Source organism: Rissa tridactyla, chromosome 3 (genome assembly GCF_028500815.1).
Source record: "Rissa tridactyla isolate bRisTri1 chromosome 3, bRisTri1.patW.cur.20221130, whole genome shotgun sequence".
Lineage (NCBI taxonomy): Eukaryota > Metazoa > Chordata > Aves > Charadriiformes > Laridae > Rissa > Rissa tridactyla.
This window is the reverse complement of record NC_071468.1, coordinates 78,305,601-78,324,184: the sequence shown is the minus strand read 5'-3', so window position 1 is coordinate 78,324,184 and position 18,584 is coordinate 78,305,601. Positions and strand designations below refer to the sequence as shown.

The 18,584-nt window shown below is 44.4% G+C and overlaps 1 protein-coding gene across 4 annotated transcripts in view; it reads left to right on the top strand.

Moving 5' to 3' along the window:
- The window catches only part of PRDM1 (PR/SET domain 1), a 283,483-nt gene that overhangs the window by 239,544 nt on the left and 25,355 nt on the right, over positions 1-18,584 (top strand). The window lies entirely within an intron of this gene.

The window sequence follows — 18,584 nt, the reverse complement described above, 5'->3', positions numbered from 1 at the left end:
TGAAAAGAGGCTAAAATGAAGGAAGATTGAGAGTTCATCGCTTCCATATTTTGAGCCTGCGACTTCCAAAATCAAAGGCCTAGTAATCCTAATGGATTGACTTCCAAAATTCCTTGGATTTGTATTGCTGGACTTGTCTCTCTCCAGGGCTTAGCTGGATCCCTGCAGATAGATTTTCAGGTTTATATGCTGTAATTCCACTTAGTCCAGCTGTAAACTTGTGGTGGCTGAATTAATACATTATAGGGGAGGGGAAAAAAGAAAAAAAAAAAAAGAGTATACCTACCAAACCCCTAGCTTGTATATCAAATCCTGAGGGGGGAAAACTGGGCATTTCAATTAGTTGGTTGTGTGGCCTGATTGAAGAACAGCCCCATGGCTAACAAAGCTTTGTCTGTAGTATCAGCTTGCTCCTCATCCACCAGGACAAATAGAGTGGTTGGTCATTAACGGGCTAGCCATCGGGTAGGGGTTTTGTTCTTAAATGGGGGCTTTGTCTTATCCCTGCTGTTTAAGCCCTCTCCAAGCACTCCTCACCTGTCATATCTGTCATACATTTAATTCATCACGCTCTCCGGTCAAAAGCTACACTGATAGTATCAAAAGAAGAGGAGGGGGCTTCTTATAACTTTAGCGATCAAAGGAGATTACCGAGCAAATAAGATTTTAATGAAGTCGGCAGGTTTGGAAAGGAGAATTTACCGCATTGCGAATTGCTAACACATAAAGGTTCATTTTATCTGTACAGTATTTGAGGGTGGAATCCCAAACTATTACAGAAAGAAGGATGGATACATGTGTTGGTTCGTGGTTTTAATTAAAAACACAGAGGTGGGGGGTGGGGGAAGCTCTTTTATTTCACTTTTAAGGGTCATATTTTTAACCTGTAAATATGATAAGCGTGGCAGAAACAAGTTTGTTGCAATTATGACAAATACATCCAACAATCTGCCAGTGAACCACTGTTGTCAGGCCGATGCTCTCAGTGATTTCTCCTAAGTTTCAAATTACCGGTCAGCACTGCAAATACGCTTGGCCTTGCTGTAAGCACCCAAGGGCGACTGGGAACTGACCACACGGATATTCCTGTGATCCTACATGGCGGAGGCCAGAGATATCCGAAACGCATCCTTTGTGCTGGTGGGTGTTTTCCAGGATGTGCCAGGGCAGTGGGGAGCACCCAACGTCTTACAGGTTTGCATGGAAAAAGTGTATGCTGCCCTGTGGCACCTTGTCGTGGAATGCAAGCTTGCACCCGCACCTTAATTCACAATTACTTTCTATTAAATTTGCAGTCTTTCCGCAGAGGAGTTATCCCATTTGGGACCGTCGGTCCAGAACACTTACTCCGTTTTCTGATAAAGTGGAAACAACCTGGTGGGGAATTACCTGTCGCGGTAGTCAAGTGCTGCATGGGCAGTCGTTTGGAGATTCAATTAGCGGCAAAGATGCTCTACTGGAAACATAAAGCCACATTCATCCACCAGTTGGTATCCATGCAGTGTACAGAGCTTTGGGACAAAAGCAGCAGCAGAACTAGGCAGATTTATTTTTGCAGTTTTTCCTTGCGATGAAAAGAAAGCCTCTGCGATGGCTGAAGCCTTTGATAAAAGAAGGGGTAGTTGTATTATTAGCACGGATGTTAACATCTTTACTTAAAAGACGGCATGGGGCAGGGGGAAGTGGCTGCCTAGCTTTCTTTAAATTGACTTAAAAATGTGGGGTCCAGGAAGGAGCTCAAAAAAACATGTCTGAGCTTGTCAGCCTTTACGGGTTTGGGTGGAAAACTCCAGTTCTCACTTTCCGCTGAGTAATATTGAGAGCTCATTATTTGTGTGGTTTTCAACCTGGCTCTGAATTATGAATGATTTATTTAAGAAGTGATAAACTCTGGGCCTGCCCATCAGCTATGAGGAGGTCCCTACAGCTGAGGTGTTTTATGTTCAGCGAGGAGATGGGCCTCAGCACCCTTCCCACGTCGGAGTTAATATCTTTAATCTAAGTTTAATATCTTTAATATTTTCAGCAGAGGGCCAGTGTCCATCCCTTTAGTTGCTTTTCTGTAGCCCCCGTAATCTCCTGATATGCAAGGCACAATGAACTAGTTTCACCAAAAGAGAGATGAAAAATCGCATGCTGTCATCTGCTGACATGAATTCAGCTGGACCAAAGTCAGACCCAGATTTATTTGCCGGCAAAGACGGGGTAAAGATACAGCCCGCACCAGTTTGGAAACTCTGCTTGAACCTTGCTTTGAGTAAGCGTGTGAGCAAATAGCTTCTAAACTGATTTGCTTGAATCAATAATGATAAAACCTGTGTGTGAGGAGGGCCTATTATTTATCTGATACTGTGATGAGGGAGCAGCAGCAGGGCTCTCCCCGGTGCTCACACCAGTGCAGTGGGTGAGTGTTGGTGGCATCCAGAGTCGTTCTGCAAAACTCTGCCCTGTTAACAGGGTTGGTATGTGTGCCAGACACAAACGTTTGCCTTTGCTGTTGGTTTAAGGGCCTCCATGCTTTTATTCATCTGCAAACTGATTTTTTTCCCTGTCTGTAAGTTGAGGGAGGGAGAGGCTAACTGCCAATGTCGTCTTCTCCTTCACAGATTAGAAACTCTGGGAAGGTGCATGGGTTACTTGAGGCATAGACCAACCGTCCTGACTAATGGGTTCTGCTTATAGATCTTTAGAGGCATTTGCAGGACCAAAGTACTTATGTAAAGAAGTGTTTTTTAAAATAACGTAAGTCCACATGACAGCATATAAAAGTCAAATGACAGGGCAATTCGTGGGTTATTGTTACAAAACTAACCTTTCAAATGAGATACTAAAATACTCTGTGGTTGGAGTTTCACTTAAGGAATTTACTTCTAAGCCACTTTTCTCCAAGTTTAAATCTGTCTACAGAAAACTTCAAAAACTTTTTTTTTTTTTTAAGGAAAAGAGAGAAAGAAAAATAGTATGCTTTTTTTTTCTGCGTTAAAGTGAATGCTTCTGAAACATGCCACCCCATACCTGACTGGAATAAAAAAAATAATTAATTTACCTTCAGAAACTGGGCATCAGTGTTCTTCGACAGAACAAAAGCCACCGTGCCAACACTTAGCAGTGCAACACATCAACTGCTCTTATAGCTCATACTTTATTCTCTGCATCAAAGCTTGGGGTGGGGGGGGGGGGAAGAAAAAACAGAGAGTGAGAGAGCGAAAGAGTCAAGCTCTTCAGAGCCTCTAATGACGCGTGCCAAACACGTGGAAGGTAAATCCCCTAATTCAGTCTATTCTTTCAGCATTCCCTGGCGGGCGGCCAAGCTAAATATTTCTGCCGGATAAAAAATGCACCCTCGTACGCGGCACTTTCTTAACAGGATGGCTCTCTGGCTTTAGCGGAGGGGGCTTCTCTGGGGGAAAGCCAACATGTGTGTTCTCTTATCTATTTATTTATTTTATTAAAAAGGGGCTTTATGGGCTGTGATTGGATTAACTTAGTGAACCCTGGAGGAAGAGGAAAAACAAATTGGGAAGCTGGTTTAGCACCCCCACCTTTTTGTCATCTTCTTTTGGGATTTCCTGGCTGGCTGCCACCTTGAGCCTGTTGAATGTTCTTTAGATCAATCAATTAAAAAGGCTTTAATATTTGGGTGATTGGAACGCAACATATGGGCTGCTGGTGCGGATGTCATGTGGTGCGTGGAGTTAATTGAAATGATTAATAGAGGTGTTAGTTTCTTCAAGACTAATTGAAGAAAGAATATAATTGGAAGCATGGACTAACCATTATTGTTGACTTTTTTTTTAACGTATTGTGTCCCTTAAACACTTCTACATGTTTATAAGCATGCAGATGGATTTTGTTTAGATTTCTTCGCTACAGTGATTTGCAAAAATCACATCTACCATACAAAAGTCAAATCTATTCTTATGTAAATTAATCTGAAAAAGTATTTCCATGTGTCTTCTCTCTTTCAGTAACCAGGGGACACGCTGAATTTCTGGTACCTGTTTGTCTTTAGAACCTCGCTGGGCTTAAACCAATTTACCCAGCCTCACTGTTACCTGTGGGGTTACAGCATCCATCCCCAGAAACTGAGCATGAGCCTTCGAAGGTCTGTTAGGGCATCCGTCTCTCTGCACAGAGTTGTGACAATTTACGCTCTTCTGGTGTCCTAGCACACTCCAAGTGTGCCAGGAATTTCAGGGAAATAGTATCTCTATTGTACTGCCCCACAACTTGTCAGCTTGACCATATTTCAAAGGGATGCAGTTTACCTATACGTAGGACTGGCAAAAGCCTGGCTTTGACAGTCAGAAAGAAATGTGAAGTGAGAGAAATTCGGAGGATTTAACTGCTGTCGGATCTTTTGGCCTCTCCACCTTCTTTAAGAATAATACACACTTTTTTCAGTAGTAGTAGTCGTCTGCGAATTTTTACCAAAATTGTTAAGTTATCGTGAAGTACAAAATGAAAACCGTGAACTGGCTGCAGAGGACATCTGGCAGCAAGGAGAGGGTACAAAGGATGTGTCTCTGAAAGTCATCCTGCTGCACAGGGTCGCTCTCAGGTTAGAAATGGGGAAACTGAGAAAACATGAGAATCTCTTGTCTGCAGGCAGCAAGCACGGGCTGGCTGCCCGAGTAAGAGCAGCGTTGCGTCCTGCTTGCTGCTGGGCTGTGGTTACCAGTGCCGGAGCAAACTTTCAGCTGGGGATTTCTTAACATTGAAGACCATGGCTTAAATACCTCGTGACTCTGCTAGAGGGCAAGCAGTTACCTTCGGGAGAAGGGAATATGGCAGGATGGTAATGGAGGGTTGATCCAAAAGGTAAGTCAGTTTGGATTTAGGAGGAGAGATAGGCTACATTTTGAAGCGCAGTATTTTCACACCAGTCATCTTTTTGCCTGCTTTTGGTAATAGAGGAAAAGTTGAGGCATAATTCTAATGCTCTGGAAAAGAACAGTCTTTATGGATTGGACATACAGATTTTCTCAGTTGTTTTCCTTTGCACATGTGCTGCAGCTTATGTGTTTGTGCATCTTTTTCAGTAGTCAGAAAGTTTATTCTGCAGTCCAGAATAAACCCAGCAGAGAAGCGATAGATAAGTTTAGAGGGGGTTTGTTGCTGGCTTAGAAGAAAAAGAGTATAGGATGGTTTTAATATTTTAGAGTCTTCCCACACAGATTTCCAGTGATGCTTTGAAGGCAACTGTGCGTCTGCAAAGACTTTGAGCCTCCCCGGAAGATGTGGCCTGTCTTGTGTACACATCTGAGCAAAGCGTTTGTAGAAAGGAAGTGGCTGCCCTGTACTGGGGGGCTGAGAGGAAGGGAAGACATTAGGTCTGATTGCAAGCTTCCCTCACTCCCCGTTGCCTGATTTGTGTGCACGTTAGCGCTAATCATTCTAGATGAGGAGTATGCCGGGACAGACCGGGGCAAATCAATCTTTCAAAAAAATATTTTTTTTTATTAGTGTTATTTGGTGACCAGATTAGTCACTTAAGGATCTGGTTTTATTACAGCAAACTACTGCAGTTAGATAGTAATTTGCATATTTTTTTAATCTTAACAGTGACGAAAAATATTAGCATCAGCATTTTTCTTGTCTCCATTGCTCTTTAGGTTTTAGTACGTGAGAAGAAGCGTTTTATGTAAACTTGTTGGAACAGGAGCATCTTCTCTGTCTTTATCAAACCTTGCCATGTTGTATAGTTAATACAATTCTAGTGCATTGGCCTGGGCCACTGAAAGAGGAATAGCAAGCCAAGGAAATAGGGTTTAAATCTATGCACGTGCTTTGTATGTGATTTGTGTGTTATGATCATATTCTTGTCGTCAGGTAAAGGAGAATGTTCAATAACATCCCCCTAAAATTGATCTCAGGAAACTGATCTCCAGTACAAGCAGGGCTGGTAGCATCACCTGTTGCTAAGACAGACAGACCATTTGCATTGGAGATCCGACTTCTAGGTGCTCATAAACCTACTAAATTCTAAACGTGTGGCTCAGTTGTTTCTTATATTTTACTTTCTTCAGGCTGTATTTTTCCCCAAAACCTAATCTGCCATTTCCAAGAGCTTGGCTACAGAAAAAATGGCGTTGCTAACCTTAAAAGTGTGATGACTTTTCTTTTGAAAAGTAATCTCCGCCATGATAGCCCCCATTTTTTGGAGCAGAAGTTTGAATTACAGGTTCAGTGGCCAGGACAAGGACAGTGTATGTGGTAGGGGAGGGTGGTGGCCATTGTTGTCAGGGATGCTCAAATACCATCCCTCTGCTGGGAGCACTTCCCGGTTCCTGGATCTGCACATTTGTGCTTCACTTACAGTGGGACTCTGTCAGGGCAAGACCAGTACACACACTAGTCCTGTCCCCACCTTCATCCCAGACTCCCACGCCCAGGAGAGTTGCTTTTGAGCTAGAAGCCAACTTAGATGACTGGCAGAGCAGTCCCCCCAGGAGCTGTAGGAGGCCATCATGGCTCACTTCAATGAGTGATCACTGTTGGGTCTAGACCTGAGCCCCTGAACTGAGAGCAAAAGAGAGCACGTTTGATGCGTGCTTACTGCAAAGCGTCCTGAGGCCAGAGAGTCATCAAAAGGAGCTGTTTTTAAAAGCTTGTGGACAAGAGCTGAACTTGTTGGGGATTATGAAGGAGGAGAGACTGCGCCTGGAGATCAGCAGTGTCAGGGAGGAGGGAAACCGAGAGTAAGGTTGGTACAAGACTGAGGGATTTATCTTTATGGGTTATTGTAGACGAAGACGAGCGAGCTCGGTGTTAAAAGCGGGTGGGATGTAAGCCAGCTCTGATCCAAAAGCTGCCTGACTGCATTAGCACAGTGCTAAGCCCAAGCTAATATATCCGGCTTCTCACCAGGGCTTATTAGCTCGGGCTCAGTGCCATACTAACATAGTCACAGGACTTCCAGTTGGCTTGACACCACGTCTGCTCAAAGTGTGAACTGAGCTCACCGCTATGTGCCTGCCGAGGAGCCCAGGAGATGCCTGGAGACTTGACCACACCATGCCGCTCTTCAGGCTGCGGAGGCCAGGCCTGCTTGCCAGCGGGAAGGGGCATGTGGGGATGGAGAGTCTACCGTGTTTGCTTAGATCAGGAGGGGAAGGAAGCGCAGGGGAGATGAGGAACCTGGAGGTACTCAAACTGGGTTGATGACAAGACCTGGCACAAGGAGCCTGGGTGTGGGAGAGGAAAATGGGAGTGACTGGAAAGGGAAACTACAAGAAGGGTTAGGAGGAACAAGGTGAGGACTTGCTGGGCAAGGAAACCAATCAGAAGTCTGAGGCAAGGTCTGGAAGATGGGCTGAGACAGGAAGAGAGGGGAGGAGGAACAAACTCCACACCAAACCTGGCATGAAACCGAGATGCCTGAAAGCAGTTATTCCTCTGCTTCTAGCACGTCACCTGGGGGAAACCACCAGCAGGAGTGTCCTGTCCCTTCCAGTGCTTGTGCTGACCTTGCCAAAAACAACCGTATGGTTGCTGAGACAGGTCTTAGCTTCCCTGCAGAGGTCTGCCTGTGGCAGATCAGAATATCCCAGCCCTGCTGATGATCCGTGTGGGCGTTGATGTGATGCCAGGTCATGGGATCTCTGCTTTTTCTATTCACGGTTTCAAAAATCGTCACAAAAACTGTTGAAGAACATTACTAAAATTGCAAACCCAAGTTCTCTAGAGTTTAGGTTGTTTGCCTAACCCCAATTTGATCCTCTTATGCATTATGATACAGTCTTTAATTACTCATTTAATTACTGTTTTTTCTACTGGTTACTTGCCTCATTCAGGCATCAGACAAGCTTGCTAGGGGAGCTGAATTGGAGTGGTGTAATGAAATTTTATCTTTAAGACACCTCTCCCCCCATCTCATTCACTGCAGTGTGAGGAAGCAAACCAGCCGTGGTAGGAAGGAGTGTTGCTCTTCTCAGGGCAGGTGAGCTCTGCTCTGAGGAGCCAAGTATTATTTCTGCCCGTGATTCTGAGTACGATTCACACCAATTCACCTCAGCAAAGCCTTTTGCAGGTGGTTGTTAATTTTGACATCTTCTGGGTGCGTGATGTGAAGCCCTGCAAAATACGGAGCCATCACCGATGCCAGGAGGAGAAATGCTTTGAATATAGAAAGTAATACACCGTGATGAGTAATCGGCGGCTCTGCATCCCAAAATTATTGTACACTTTTGATGTTCATGTCATTGTGTCTCCATACCCCTTCTGCAAGCGAGAATAGGAATAATACCTTCATCAGCATATGGGGCAGGTATTGTGACAATCAGATTAGTCATTATTTGATATTTGTGAGGTGTTCGAGTGCTGCTGTTGTGATGAGCAAAGTGGAAAAATACAAGACAAAATGGGTTTGTCTTTCATTTGAACGGTCTGTGGTAAAAGGCACTGGGCCTTTCAAGGAGAAAGAAGACAGAAAAAAATCTGGAAAATTACTTCTTTAGTCAGCACTCTTCTTTCTAAACACTTCAGTGAGGAAGAGATTTGGTGGAAAAAAAAGACGGTGCATGGTATGCCAGGAGTGCAGACCTGAGTTTCTGTATGCAATTCTACGCCTTGTGTCTCCTACCGTTTGAAAGAGTGCCTGATTTGGCACCATAATAGTCTCCGGTTACTGTCATTTTGGAGCATTTGTCTCGCTGCAAAAAGTGTGGCTTTTTACGTGATGCTGTTGTCTTGCAAATCGCTGTAGGTTTTTACAGAACTTTGACTCAGCTTCAGGGAAGGAGGAATGAAGAAGCAGAAGAGTGAAGTTCTGGAAGCTGAAACCCTCCTTTCCCTGTGTTTGAGCAATCCGTGCTCTTATGAAACCTTTTGAAATCTCATTCGCTGATGTCTTTCTGACCCCCAAAATTATTCTTGTGCAAATGTTGACACCCAGCAGAGATGAAATCATTGACCTAGGAAAACATGTCGAGCTTATCAGAAACTGCAGGATTCCAACACTACGCTAGCAACACCAGCCTTTATTTTTTTCTTTCTTTTTTTTTCTTTTTTTTTTTTTTGTTTTGTTTGTGGTTAGTTGGCAGATGGTATTGTGAATCAGGTTATACATATCTGAGGAAGCAGAATATTGTTTCAGTTCATATGAACCTGAGTCCATGTCACGTACCAAACTGGTTTTCATTTTCTGGTCTTCTCATCTGCTCATTAATTTTCTGTGCGCTTACGATTTTGATATGTTTACTAATTTTATGTTGACAGTTTTAATTACATGCTCCCAGAGTGCATTAACAGAACAAGGACTAGATATGTTTTCCAACTGAATTCAGGCTGTGTGTAAATTTTCTGTGTGGGTTGAACCCAAAGCGCACTGAAATCAAAGGACATCAAAGTTTCTCCGCTGACCGCCTGAAATCAGTTACTCCTCAGCTGTTGTTTTTTTTGATTATTCTGACACTAATTTCCTTTTATTTGATTGCTGAAGGAAAGTGAACTGAAAGTGGGTAGCCAAAACATCAGAAGAATTTTGGAGGCTTTGGCCTCCCATATCATGCCATTAGACAGCAGGCAGGGAAAAAAGAACAATTTCGATCCAGTGACTCGTGCATGCCTGTAAAGCCAGAGGAGGCGTTTAAACTTGATTTTACGTCTTAGAACTTTTAGAGTCACTAGGTAATTCCTAAAAGAAAAATATGTTTCTACGGAGTTTGCTGTGCGTAGGAGGAGGGATCTGCCCCCTAAGAAACTAGCAAAACCCCAGTATTTTATATATCGTTGGTCCAAAAGTGACAATTTTGAGTTCTGCTGTTCAGACGTGAGTTTTGTTTTTTCTGTTTTAGATTAAAGGCGTGTCTGAATGTTCATTGTCCCTATGATAAAAGCAGTAAAAATAGGTGCAAAATGGCTCTTGTGCAATGTTGTAATTTACCTTTATTTTAAACTGGCTTACACATCTTAATGCATTATGACAATCAGAATTATCAGGCCACCAGGCGGAGAGGAGTTTGTTTTGTTAATTGCTCTTGTTAAGCCTAATTACAGAATGGGGTGGAGTGGATGCGAGGGGAGGGAGGAATCTGCTAGCAAGAGGAAATTCTAAAATCCTCGGAGCGGTTCCAGGCAGTGCGTGTTGGGGAGCGAGAGGGCGGGTGGGGTGTGTGTGTACCGGGGTGCGAGCGTGTGTGCGTGCGTGTGTGCATGTGCGTGCATATGTGTGTGTGTGTGTCAGGGTGACAGAGTGCATGACAGACCTCCCATATGGACTAAAATCCTGAGATGCATGAGCTGGAGGTGGGGAACCCTTGCTGTGTGGACACATGAAGGTAACAGCTGAACAAAGAAATGTGCTGTATTTTGCCTTATGAATTAACTCCTTTTTCTTTCTGTCTTTTTTTTTTTTTTTTTGGGGTGGGGGGGTGGGGGGGCATGATGCAGATTACTTTGCAGTTAATTTTTGAATTTTGTGTTGGGTTGAGTTTGCTGATGTGATGTGCCATCCTTTGATATTACGGGGTTGTGGGCACAAGGTATGTGTCCATAGCTGTGGGCTGGTATCCTAGATCCCTTGGAACCCTTTCCCTTCTTCCCGGTGCCTGCAGCGGAGCAGTGCTGCCCGCAGTCTGTGTTTATTTGTTCAGACTTTCCCTATGGAAAGCATAGATCCGAAGAGCCCTCCTGCCCTGCGTTATTCCAGCTTGTTTGTGTGCCCCACATTAGGCTGCTGGCGACTTGCTGTGCCTGACCCGCATTGTCAGCCCCCTCCGTTGCCTCGGGAGCCTCTGGCACAGAAGTTTTTGATAAGGCAGGGTTCTTTTGAGCAAGCCAGGCGCAAAGCAAATGATTATATAGCAAATCTGTGCTCTTCTCCGGGGTATGTTACCTGACTTGTTTGCTGCCAAGGTGGTTTTATTGTTTTGGCTGCTGGGCGGAGGGGAGGAGACTCAGAACAGCAGAGGAGTCACGCTTTTGTTTTGCTTAATTACAATGTACGCTTTTAATAAAACCTTTTAGTGCCATGAATTAAATGGCATTGCAATCCTGCACAAGAAGAAAAATGCTACTGCTGTTGCAGCTGACAGCTGAGTGGTTAGATGGCCAGCGTGGCTCTGAGGCTCAGAAGCCTTTTCTCCGCTGGCTGGAGATACTGCTGGGTAAATGTGTTTACTTTTTCCTTAGTATTTATACTAGTTAATGTGTCGCACTAGATAAATCTACTTCCTGAGTCCATCTTTCAGCTTGCTCCCTTCCCTCCCGATTGACAAATGGTTTGAGTTTGACACCGTTTTATCAGTTGAGCCCCTGCTGGGTGCTGCATGCCTGCTTGTTTCTGCTTTATCGCGAAAAGTGAATTATCTGCAATATTTTGTTACCATCTAACTAGCAGTTGGCAGGCTTTCCTATATGAACTGATTCAGATTTCAGCAAGGGGAGGCTGTTGTCTCTTTCTCTGCAAAGCCCCGTTGTTGCTCTCCAGGAAAACAAAAGATCCCAGAGCTTTCTGCACCGCAATCTGCTGCTGTCCCACTTTCAAGGAGGTGTTTTGTTTGTTGCGGCAGCTTCCTATCTTAAAATGATAAACTGAGCGGACATGTGCGCCGTTTTAAACCTCTGTCTCCAGGGCTTTGTGTATCACTTAGGATAAAATACATTATTTTGTGGTAGGCTGTGGTGTGATTTACACTTGGTTTAAAGATTACAAAGCAAAAGGGAAAGCATCAACATCTTTAGCAGCGGTAGCCTGATGAGGAATAGCTGTCAGAAGAACTCTACTGACTTACCTCAAGTGGGTTGCAAATGCATTAGGGATTCATTAATATTAATAGTGGAATAGACATTTCCTGCATTCGTTTGACATCTTCCACGCTCTTTTTTTTTTGCTTTGCCTTTTTTTTTTTTTTTAAGAGCAACTTGGAGTGCAGTTTTAACACTTATTCAAGTTAATACAAGGATGATAAGCTAAAGTTAAACAGAAGGAGACCCCTGAGTGTGTGGGGTCGGTCTCTAGGAGTCCTGGAATTTGGTGCTGTGCTTTAAAGATTGTGGTAAACTCTTGGGTGAGGCTTTCAAGGCAGTTTCCAAAACGGGTCCGCTAGGTACGATTGTAACCAGAAGAAATTGTTGTCAGAAGAAACTGTTCCATGAGGGTGACGGGAAGGTCACTATCAAAATGGCACGTAAGGGTTAATAACTTCGTAGATTTCTAAAGCAGGCACAGTAGTGGCTTGTTCACCTACTGGTGAAAAACAGAAAATTCGAACCATTCTTCAGTCTTCAAATGTTTTATGAGGTTGGCTGAACAGTTCAGTTTGAAAAAATAAATAGGTGCAAGGTAATTTTTACTTATTTTCTCTTTTAAGTCTTGTGATGCACATTTTGATGCGTCTGCTCTGCCACCAGTAGGCTTCCAAGCTTACTTCAAAAAAAACCAACAAACCGACATTTGAGAAAAACCCCAAACATCTTTGAGACGTGAAATAAAACCAAGAATATTGTCAGCACCAGGAGGGAGCATGCAGTTGCGATGATGGTTTTTCAGTGTCCTGTGCAGCGCATCACAGTTTCGGCCCACTGAGCCCTTTAACTAGGAGGACTCGCTGTAGTAAAGCGAGGCAGGGGCTTGCTTTTTATAGAAAACACGGCTAAGAGTCGCAGTCCATAAAACGTCAAAAGAAAAAGATAAGCCCCCGCAAAGTGCCTAGTCTGGCAAGACTGGTGATGCAGCAGCTACAAACGCAGGAGTGCGCACGAGTTTGGCAGCTCTTACTGATAGGGCAATTTGAATTGTCAGCGTGCGTCTGCTCTACTTGTTGAGCCTAATGAAGAGTACAGTTTAATCACTGGTGTGCCAAATTGACCATGATTAGCTGTTATTGCAGATTAGTGCATTGTCTGGGGCTCCAGAATTATTGATCCGGGTGCTGTGCGCTGGTGTTTTCTGTGCCCTCTATCGTAACCTCTTCTTAATGCTTAGGGGAGGGAAGCAGGAAAGGAGAGTAGGAGGGAAGAAGTCCAGATGGGAAGAAAACAGGTCCTGAAAAGACCACATAGGAACTAGGTCAGGTACTCTGGAGATTAAAGAAGCATGCTTCATCCCTGGACGCAGGAGGCAGGGACAAGTAGCATACAATTACGAGGAATTAGAACGGCAACAAGTAGTGCAGATTTATCAGCTTTAATTGTCTATTGTCAGGACAGAGCCCTTCTTGTAGATCAGGCGCTGCCAATGCTTTAATACCTCTAATGGACTCTCTATTGTGGGATTATCTCTCCTAAGGACAATGTCTTTCTTAAAACTAGTTGTTTTGGGAGAGGGAGCTAAAAAAAAAAAAAAAAAGGGGGGGGGGAAGTAGCTGCAGCCCTCGTTTTTTTCTCTCTGGTTTGTCAAATTCTGTAGGAAGTAGCTGAGAGCCCAGTGTTGCCCTTCTGTCAGCAGCGCTATTCCTTCAGGGGAACTGATAGATACCTATTGAACATTAACCCCCTTTGCTCCACCTTCCCCAACGAGCTCCTCCAGAAAACAATAGCTGGTTGATAAAGAGCAGATAAGCAAGGACACCCGGCTTAAGAATCTCTTTGCTATCTTTATTTTAAAAGCTTTCCTGGGTTTTGCAAAGTAAACATTACAACATTTAAAGAAGGATAAGGTGTCAACTATTTAATGAGAAGTTGTGTTTAATAGCAGAGGAATTCTTCCCTCCCCCAGCCAACACACAGGTATGAAAAGACTGTTATTTCACCACCGTGGGGTAGGAAAGGTGGAGAAATGACAACTGTACTCTTAGAAGCTTAAAAAGTGGTCCTTCAGCCCACCCGCCAGATTCCCTAATCAGCTCTAAACATACAGTCACTATTTCAGATCCTTTGGTCCTAGCTGCACGGTAGTTGCATAGCTGGATCTGTGATAATCTGTGGGTAAATATTTTTGTTTCCACCGTATGCACTTTGTCATGGTGTGTAGCTGTTGTTTTTGTTAATCTGTTTTGAAATGCGCTCTGTGGCCAGTTCTTTGTCTGAGAAAAGTGGCGTGGTTCCACCCATGGATCTCACCTTCCTTCTGCTGTGTTCATCAACTCCAGGAGATCGGGCAGCCTGGAGAGTTACCTGAAATGAAAACTGAATTGTGCAGGAACTGAGTGTGAAGTTTCACTGTGGTTCATATCACTATGACTTACCAGGCAGGTTGAGGAGACAATACCCCAAAAAGTGCCGTGACTGCCAAGTTGGGAAGAGACGTGAAAGCTGATGAACTATTGCAATTAATTCTGAGGTGGCTTTGTTATTTCAGATTGTTTTGAGCTTGTTGCAGGGCTGATGTCTTTGAAATAGTCACAGGAGCGAGCCTTCTAATGTATGTATATCGTCCCATCCCTCATCCATAACAACCTGGAAATCAGCCTATTTTAAAGGAAAATTTCCCAAAGCACACCCTTTCCTCTGACAGTCCTCTGTCACCAGTAAGGTTGGAAAGTGGTTGGAATGGGTTTGCCTGTTTTCACTGATTTTTCCTCAGACTCGGTTGCTATGGACAGAATATTCAAAAGTCCATGTCTGGGATGTGGAAGGTTATTTTTTTGTGCTCAGGTTTTCTTGTCTGGTATAAACTTGGGTTGGTAGAAACATGCTAAGACAATACAAGCATTGTATGGGCTCCTGGCTATCATCCCTACTTTTCCCGAGACGACTGTCACTCAGAAGTGTGATGGGAAGGCTGATGGAACCAAGAGGGGAAAATGTGTGGTCTTTGCTTTGAGACATTTCCCTTCTTGTAAGGGACAAGGAGATGGCTCCTTACGTTTAGTCCAGACCTTGCTGCCTTCTCCCACGATGGAAAAAAAAAAGAAGAGCCGTGACAAAACCTCTGCTGCTGCTGCTGCTTTCTCAATACCTTCGCCCCAGCTTGCTTCCTGGGAAACAAGAGTGAGTGGCTTCAGACTGTTTCGTCTTTCCTGCTCAGCTGCGTTCTCAGCGAAGCCCAGCTTCTCACAGTGACTTCTGGCCCTGCTGATAGCGGGCCCAGACAGCCTGGGCTCCTTCTTCTCAAACTTGAGCCTCAACAAGAGGAAATGGCTGAAGCTTAGTTCTCGCTTCTGTGTGCTGCAAGAATGTTTTTTTCCATTGGAGGAGGGTTGTTTTGGCTTATTCATAAGTCATCTGAGCAGTGTTTTAATAAGGCCTAGCTGGAAACAAAAAGGGATATGGTATTTTAGTTTGACTCCTTTTTTCTCTTTTTAAGGAAAATTTCTTGAGAGGAAAAAACAACCGAAATCAAGAGAGATGTTAAGGCTTGCACTAGGCAGTAGCTGAGAGTGCAGCCAAAAGATCTGTTCTTGGTATTGCACAGCCGAGACAAAAATAAACGTGAAGGCATTTGGAAGCGCTACGAGGCAGTGACCAGGGTGCTCTGTAATTAAAGGCAGTCCCTGAAAGCTGCGTGTGTTAATTCAAAAGCCTCCTGGCTACAACATACACCACCCCAAATGCCCTTGCAAAAACCTTCATGTAGATTCAAGTGCAATTTTAATTTCTCTCCTTATAGGCAGTACCATGCTGAAGTAGTCGAGGGCATACAAAGCCTCTGAGATGGTATCTGAAGCCCATAGGCTGTGTTTTGTAAAGGTCAGGACAGTCTGTGAGAAGAAGGCTTTAACTTTTCCTGTTGCACAGGGTGCTGGGTCTCTCTCTTTCCCTTGAATCTAACAGCAACCACGTTTTCAGAAACATGGCCCCAAAACACGAGTTTATCTCAGCAGAACTTGAAAGCAAGTTCTTTGAGTTTCTTTGAGTTCTTTGAGTAAGAATCAGACTTCTTTGAGTTTGATTTCTCGGTTGGCTTTTAAAAGCTGTGCAGTCGTGCAACTACATCATGTACCTTCTCCGAGTAATGACCACAACTGGTCCCCAAATGTTTACCAGCACAAGGATGCCTACATGCAGGAAGTGGGAAATGGGGGTGGGTCTGGTAGTTACTCTTGATGTGGTCAATCTGCCACTGACCTTGTTTGGGTAAGGGGAAGGGGAGGATGTGAAAATGAGACTCCGCTTTAATCTCTTGTGTGCATTTTATCTCCCCTCCAACTTTCTAAAGAAGTTTCATCTATTAGAGCCAGCTCCCTTCCCTCCTTCTTCCCCTTACGATTACAGCTCTCGCAGGCGCAGGGAGAACAGCAGCAGCAGCGGCAGCTGAGCGGGGCAGGCTTGTTGTTGAGCTGAAGTGGTGATAGCATCAAAGGAAATGGATGGGGATTTCTGAGATCAGAGCTGTTAGGGCCATTCATGATTTGTTGCCAGGCTGAAAGCTGCTGCAGAGAGAGCTGCCTGAGAAATGCTGATTAATACGGTAATTGAGGTTTTCTATGAGTGAGAAGGAAAAAATGAAAATATGACTAAAAATGTTCTTTTTGAAATGAACAACATTTTGAGATTGCACATTCCAGACAATAGCAGCTACTGGCATGAAAGATTTCTATAAAAGAGCAGAAAACTGCTGGTTGAACAGGGCATCTTTTTATGTTTCTCTATTAAGGAGGAAGGTCAGAAGGTCAGTCTATATATTTCTTTAATGGCAGAGTTTCCTTTTTGATTCTTACTTCAGTACACATTCTTAACAATTTGTTTCTGTCTCTTCTTTCTTGATAAACTTAGTTTTACTCCACATCAGGCACCATTAGGCTAGACCTGCACGCCAGTGAAATCCTTTCTCCTGCGCTACAGTAGTTCTGGGCTCAGCTTCCCTGAGACACCTGGAGCTAATTTCAGGATAGCCTCGGAGTGTGCCACGGAGTTATTTGAAGTCCGTAGGCTTCATAGGCTGTACTCGCCTCCTCAGGTTCCGGGAAGGGAGCCGCACTGACCTGGGATATTGGCATCCTCCTGTCATCCTGACGAATATTTCACTTCATCTGATCTGATCTAATCTCTGCTTCCTCTTCTTCTCCTGCCCAAAAGCATTCTCAGTTCGTTGAAAGGCAGATTTGCTTTTCTCCTGTTCTCTCCTTCAAATTAAGAAGAACAGCCCCTGAAGGAAACCCATCAACCCTTTCTTCTTGCCCCCCCCCCTTTTTTTTTCTTTCAAGCTAACAGGGAAGTGAAAAGCTCTGAAACAGCTGCCTCTCAGAGTGAGACTATTTTTCGGTAAAATAATCACCTTCAGTATGACTACATTGTTTTTCTGTTCTATGCGGTGTGACTCAGCATCAGTTAATTAACCCAATCAAGTAGGCCGGATTTCTCTCCTTTAATGAATGGTTCTTCCTACTTCAGAGCCTTCCTAGACCTCATTTTGGATGCGCCTCGGTTTTACTGGGTATATCCAATTACATTTATATCCTTCAGCCCAGTGCTCGGGCCACCTCTCTTGTGGAATTACGCCATGGTGGAAGTTAAGCTGGGACGCTCACTCACTTGCAAGCAGTTGCCCTACTTATGTCTGCTGCCACGAGCCCTCCTGTGTTAGTGCATACAGAAGGTCTTTACACAGATATACTATTCTCAGCATCGCAGACCGAAAATGGCAAGTAATCCTTTCCACACGTCTTTTTATCAGAGGGAGGAGGAGCAGGTTAAGGGAAAGGGATGTGTGTACACCCATCAGAGAGACAGACAGGCACCCGATTGCGTAAAACGTGCTTTTTTTTTTCCTCTTTCTCCCTTTTTGCCTGTGAAGAAGTACGTAACACCCAGATCAGCCCAGAATATAAGTGTGTTTAAAAGAAGAATGTGAAACTAGCTGCCACGTAAAGTGCTGGGAAACTGATAAGAAATACACGCGCAGACAGGCAAGAAGGAGGAAAAGTGTAGTGGAGTTGCCTCTCAGTGCAGCAGCTAGCGTTCGCAGTGGGCTGTCGATGGCTATAAATGGAATTGTGCATCACCGTTCCTCGGAGCCTGAGGACGCCTCGCTGAAGAGACAGGACCACTGAAGGAAGTAAGGCATCTGGTTGTTTGGTAATGAGAAGCAGGAATGCTCTTAATAATAAACAAACAGGACATTGTATGCCATCATCACAGGATGTCCTTCCTTCAGCCAGCACGCCGACTTGGATCGGAGGGGGGAAAAAAAGAAATAATAATGGGGCGCGGGGTCCGCTAATTGCTATACCAGTCCTCCTTCCATCACCAGCCTGTTCCTGGATGGTCGCTTGTGTATCCCCCCGCGCAAGATGAAGCACTCGTTTTCTTGCCCCCTGGCAAAAGAGGCGTCGAGGTTGGGGGCGCTGCCGGCCTTGCCCCGCTCCCGCCATGTCGCTTCCCGGCGGCTGCTGAGGCGGCAGCGAGGGAACAGCTGTCCCTAAAGGAAGAAACGGAAATGTTTTTCCTAATTCCTTTTACAAGCGTTGATTAGAGGGAGACGCTAGGAAGGGATAAAATCAGAACTCTGAAACTCCCCGATTGGTCACAGCAAGTAAAGTGCTGTCATCGTTAAGGGTTAAATCGGGTTTTAGTCGATATTCTGGAACCTGGGAGTGATTTTAATTCGTTGTTTTTTTTTTTTTTTTTTATGGTGTTCTAACTAGTCAAATCGAGGGAGAATGAAAGCGGGTACGTGTTGACCCTCTGGAGCTTAAAAACAGCAGGAGAAACAGATTTTTAGTGAAAACGGGCTCGCGCTGCGCCTCCCGCCGAGCCCA